The sequence below is a fragment of the Pinus tabuliformis genome, chromosome 2_2 (genome assembly GCF_031772625.1).
Source record: "Pinus tabuliformis cultivar Carrire ecotype Pingquan chromosome 2_2, CPIR1, whole genome shotgun sequence".
NCBI classification, from domain to species: Eukaryota; Viridiplantae; Streptophyta; class Pinopsida; order Pinales; family Pinaceae; genus Pinus; species Pinus tabuliformis.
Window position 1 is genome coordinate 803363141 of NC_142300.1, and position 5905 is coordinate 803369045.

Here is a 5905-nt window from a genome sequence, read left to right on the forward strand (position 1 = left end):
GTTCACCATATTTCAGGTCCCAACAAGTGTGCTCGCACTCGAACCCTTCGCATAAGCTCAAGGTCGGTCGACGATGCACCCCCACAGAGAGGGGATCTCGCCCGTCAGCTTCCTTGTGCCTCGCAGGTTTTCAAACCCACTGGCTCTCACACATGTTAGACTCCTTGGTCCATGTTTCAAGACGGGTCGAATGGAAAGCCCGCCAACCAACACCACGATCACACAGGTGCACACAGCATGCCACAAGGGTGCACGCTTTGTTCCTCGACCACCACAGTGGTAAACTGACAAGCAGTAATCCACCCGCGCTTGTGACGATGCAGCAACCCGTGTTGGTTTGCACCTCAAGTCGAGCGGCAGACCAGCCTGAGCCATTCCACATCCAACCGAGATGCATCGACAGCCTCCATCCGCTTCCCTCCTGGCAATTTCAAGCACTCTTTAACTCTCTTTTCAAATTCCTTTTTATCTTTCCCTCGCGGTACTTGTTTGCTATCGGTCTCTCGCCCGTATTTAGCCTTGGACAGAATTTACCATCTAATTAGGGTTGCATTCCCAAACAACCCGACTCGCCGACAACGCCTCGTGACGCGGCAGGGTCCCAGGATGATGGGGCTGTCACCCTCTCAGGCGCCCCCTTCCAAGGGACTTGGACTAGGTCCACCGTTGACGATGCTTCTACATACTACAATTCAAGCGGTGCCGCCGCCCGATTTTCATGCTGGGCTCTTCCCGGTTCGCTCACCGCTACTAGGGGAATCCTTGTAAGTTTCTTTTCCTCGCTTAATTATATGCTTAAACTCAGTGGGTGTTCTCACCTGAGCTGAGGTCTCAAAGTTGGAGCTAAATCTAACCTACCCCATGGGAGGACAAGAGATAGCAAAGCAAGTTCGAGCAATGCCACACAAATCCCGCATCGGCTAACACCGACTGCCCATCCAAGGGGACAAGATCACCGCTCGCTGACGCACACCACGAAACATCGCTTGAGGTATTTCAGCCGACCGCACCGCATGGGGAACGGACGACCAGGTCTGCTCCTCCCTAGCATATTGCAGGGAGCACGTTTGAATGGGATGCGACGCCTAGACAGACGTGCCATCGACTGAGGCCTCGGGCGCAAATTGCATTCAAAAACTTGATGATTCACGGGATTATTCAATTCACACTAAGTATCGCATTTCGCTACGTTCTTCATCGTAACAAGAGACGAGATATCTGTTGCTGAGAGTCGTTTCCATGTATTACCAAAAAATCGGCCATAAAACTGAATAGGGACACCCCCCACAACAAATGTAAGGCCAAGGGGCAAAAGGAGGAAAAACACATGAGAGAAAGAGAAAAAAAGGTGTCTAACCCCCTCACGGGGGAGGCTCGAATAGAGGACAATCTCCCCCAGCCCCACGCCCTCGCAAAAAGGGGGGAAATGTGTGGAACAACGATCGAGAAGGACTAGGGTGGCCACCCCGGGAGCTCGCACTGCTTTTAGCCCTTCCCTGACACCAGCCCACAACAATTCCCCCTTTTCTCCATAGAGCTAGGGACCAAAAGGAAGAAAAGGGTAGAAAACAAAGCACAAACAAAGCACAAGCTTCCCAAGCCCCGTGCCTTCAGCAAAAGGGGGAATTGAAGGGGACGACGATCAAGAAGAATGAAGGTGGCCACCCCAGGAGCTCGCACTGCGTTTTGTCCTTCCGAAACACCAATCCACAACAATTCCACCTTTTCTGCGTAACGCTAGGGGCCACGAGGAAGAAGGGAAGAAAACAAAAAGAGAGAAAGGGATATATCAACCGTGGCTACCGACTCACAAGGGGAGGCTTCAAACAGAGAACAAGCTTCCCCAACCTTGTGCCTTCGCAAAAATGGGGGAACTGTAGGGGATGACGATCGAGAAGGACTAGGGTGGCCACCCTGGGAACTCGCACTACTTTTCGTCCTTCCCGAACACCAATCCACAACAATCCCAGCTTTTCTCCGTAAAGCTAGGGGCCGAAAGGAAGAAGGGAAGAAAACAACATGAAAGAAAGAGAGATATCAAATGCTTCCACCGCTCACAGGGGGAGGCTAAAACAGAGAACAAGCTTCCCCACCCCTGTGCCTTCGCAAAAAGGGAGGGAACTGCAGGTGACGGTGATCGGGAAGGACTAGGGTGGCCACCCTCAAAACTCGCACTGCTTTTCGTCCTTCTTGAACACCAATCCACAACAATCCCACCTTTTCTCCGTAAAGATAAGGGGCCAAAAGTAAGAAGGGAAGAAAACAACAGGAAAGCAAGAGATATCAAATGTGGCTACCGGCTCACTAAGGGAGGCTCAAACAAAGAAAAAGCTTCCCAAACCCCGCTCCTTTGGAAAAAGGGGGGAACTGTAGGGGATGGTGATCGAGAAGGACTAGGGTGGCCACCCTGGGAACTTGCACTACTTTTCGTCCTTCTCGAACACCAATCCTCAAAAATCCCACCTCTCCTCTGTAAGGCTAGGGGCAAAAGGAAGAAGGGAAGAAAACAACACCAAAGAAATAAAGATCCCAAGAAAAGAGAGAAGCTCAACAGCACGCTGAGTAGATGTCCGCTAACCAAAAAGAAATCAAACAAGGCATCCAATCAAAAAAGCACCCCACCTCTTCACACCCTCCCACATGCATTCAGCACAACACCCTTTCCAGCTTTACAACATAGCAAACAACCAAGCAAATAAATCACAACCCAAAATTGACCAATAGAAAAGACGAGGGCCACAATGAGACCAGTGTCTGGAGCACATCACTGAGAGGCAAACAGCCCCCCAACCCAGTGGCACAAGGCTTCAAACGACAAATAGACTACTGCCCATAACACAAACCCACCCCGCTATTGCACCCCTCCGTGTACAAAACACCCAACAACCTTTCCAGCGAGAGAGTCAACAGGGGTCAAAGAATCAAACTCCAAAGAGGATTTGTCACGGGCCGACACTCAACACTGGAGAAAGCCACGGGCCACAAATACATCGATGGTGCAAGGCCACTAGAGAGAGGGACGTTCGCAAAGTGCAAACCACGAAACGAAGAAATGATGAAAGTCCCACAGAAAACCCACAATCCAAAGGAAGGAACAAAGAAACAACCCACTACTTCTTTTTCCCTTAGAAGGGGAGTGGCTCATCAGAGAACGAGGAATTCCCTCAACGGCTAAGGCATGAGATAAGATTGCCACCCTCATGCCCGTCAGCGGGGAAAATTGCGATCTTGATGGAGCTCAGACCGAGGGATGGGTTTTTCATTACCTGGACATCCAACCCTTCCGCGAGGGCGTGTCGAGGAATGGCTGGTAGGGACTAGGGTGGCCAGCCCAACAGGTTGAACCACTCTTCATCCATCCCATATTGACCGCACCCTAAAAATCTCCCCTCACGGAACATTTGAGCTACCAGGCGCGCGCGCAACCACTCCCTCGACCCAACCACCAGTGAAAAATCTCACCCAAGCAACACATCAACCACCACCGCCTTTTCGAGAGAACCAACTATGGAAGCCCGAACCCTTGGCCCATGCCTTCCAACGAACAAAAGACCAAGCATAACCGCTACGAATGAGTCCAAATTTATCCATCGTATTTACCAAGCACCTCAACTCTGCAGCAACCATGCCCGGCTGAACAGATCGTCGGAAGGGCTCCAGAGAAACAAGCTTCCGAACCCCCTGCAGAAACACATTGGGGGGAAGAAAAAAAAAGGATGGGTGGGACAAGCACAAGCATGGCTTGCAAGCACACACGAAAAAACAAGCATTACCTTGAGACAAGCAACCAACAATGTTCCCGCCAAACACCAAACCCGCTCCCATATAGACGCACCACAAAGTCCCACATTGCAATCGACGCCCAACCAACCTGAACCAAAAAAGAAAACCCCTGCTATCAATGATCTTACCGCAGGTTCACCTACGGTAACCTTGTTACGACTTCTCCTTCCTCTAAATGATAAGGTTCAATGAATTTCTCATGACGTCGATGGCGGCGAACTGCCATCGTCGATGTAATCCAAACACTTCACCAGATGATTCAATTAGTAGGAGCGACGGTAGTGTGTACAAAGGGCAGGGACGTAGTCAACGCGGGTTGATGACACGCGCTTACTAGGAATTCCTCGTTGAAGACCAATAATTGCAATGGTCGAACCAGGAATAAAAACTCGTTGGATGCATCAGTGTAGCGTGCGTGCGGCCCAGAACATCTAAGGGCATCACAAACCTATTATTGCCTCAAAATTTTGTGGCCTAAACGGCCATAGTTCCTCTAAGAAGCTGGCCGCGAATGGGAACCTCCGCGTAGCTAGTGAGCAGGCTGAGGTCTCGTTCGTTATTGGAATTAACTAGAAAAATCGCTCCACCAACTAAGAACGGCTATGCACCACCACCCATAGAATCAAGAAAGAGCTCTCAATTTGTCAATCCATACTATGTCTCGATCTGGTAAGCTTCCCTGTGTTGAGCCAAATTAAGCCGCAGGCTCCACTCCTTGTGGTGTCCTTCTGTCAATTCCTTTAAGTTTCAGCATTGTGACCATACTCGCCCCGGAACCCAAACACTCTAATTTCTCAGAAGGTGTTGCCGGAGTCCTTAGAGCAACATCCGCCGATCCCTAGTCGGCATTGTTTATGGTTGAGACTAAGACAATATCTGATCGTCTTCGAGCCCCCAACTTTCGTTCTTGATTAATGAAAACATCCTTGGCAAATTCTTTCGCAGTGGTCCGTCTTTCATAAATCCAAGAATTTAACCTCTGACAATGAAATACGAATGCCCCCGACAGTCCCTATTAATCATTACTCTGGTCCCGAAGGCCAACACAATAGGACTAGACTCCTATCACGTTATTCCATGCTAATGTATTCAGAGCATAAGCTTGCTTTGAGCACTCTAATTTTTTCAAAGTAACAGCACCGGAACCACGACCCAGCCAATTAAGGCCAGGAGCATGCAGCCGACAAAAGGGAAGGAAGGGCAGGTGCACACCGAGTAGGCGGACCGACCTTTACGACCCAAGATCCAACTATGAGCTTTTTAGCTGTAGCAACTTAAATATACGTTATTGGAGCTAGAATTACCGCGGCTGCTAGCACCAGACTTGCCCTCCAATGGATCCTCGTTAAGGGATTTAGATTGTACTCATTCCAATTACCAGACTCAATGAGCCTAGTATTGTTATTTATTGTCACTACCTCCCCATGTCAGGATTGGGTAATTTGCACGCCTGTTGCCTTCCTTGGATGTGGTAGTCATTTCTCAGGCTCCCTCTCTGGAATCAAACCTTAATTCTCCGTCACCCATCACCACCATGGTAGGCCTCTATCCTACCATCGAAAGTTGATAGGGTAGAAATTTGAATGAAGAATTTACAGCACAAGGGCTGTGCGATTCGTCAAGTTATCATGATTCATCGGAGAAGCGGGCAAGCCCGCGCCGACCTTTTATCTAAAAAATTCATTCCTTCCAAAGAGTCGGGACTTGGTGCATGTATTAGCTCTAGAATTACTACAGTTATCCGAGTAGTATGGTACCATCAAAAAAACTATAGCATATTTAATGAGCCATCTGCAGTTTCACAGTCTGAATTAGTTCATACTTAGACATGCATGGCTTAATCTTCGAGACAAGCATATGACTACTGGCAGGATCAACTAGGTAGCACCCTCCCACTTCAAAGGGAATTTTGGGTGCTCTCTTACCGAGAGCCAACCTGAACACCCATCAAGTCAAAGAGATGTCAAAATATCATGTAAAACTTTTATGCCTTGTACCTCTTGCATCCCAAGAAGGAAGCACACGCAACATGCAAAGGACATGGCGAACAAATAGGCAAACATGCCAAGCCACAACGCACCAAGGCCACTCCAGAGTTTGCAGCCACAGCCCAACCAACAAG

At 49.1% G+C, this 5905-nt stretch overlaps 2 non-coding genes and 1 pseudogene across 2 annotated transcripts in view; all 3 read right to left on the reverse strand.

Moving 5' to 3' along the window:
* The window catches only part of LOC149195348 (25S ribosomal RNA), a 3409-nt gene extending 2577 nt beyond the window's left edge, over window positions 1-832 (reverse strand). Inside the window, exon 1 of the ribosomal RNA XR_016255540.1 lies at window positions 1-832. This exon is cut by the window's left edge and continues 2577 nt beyond it. This is a non-coding gene — a ribosomal RNA (25S ribosomal RNA).
* Window positions 833-1079: 247 nt separating this feature from the next.
* Window positions 1080-1233, reverse strand: LOC149195349 (5.8S ribosomal RNA). The gene has a single exon (XR_016255288.1). It is a non-coding gene; the product is annotated as a 5.8S ribosomal RNA (ribosomal RNA).
* Window positions 1234-3899: 2666 nt separating this feature from the next.
* Window positions 3900-5667, reverse strand: LOC149195350 (18S ribosomal RNA; annotated as a pseudogene).
* Between the last annotated feature and the right edge of the window lie 238 nt (window positions 5668-5905).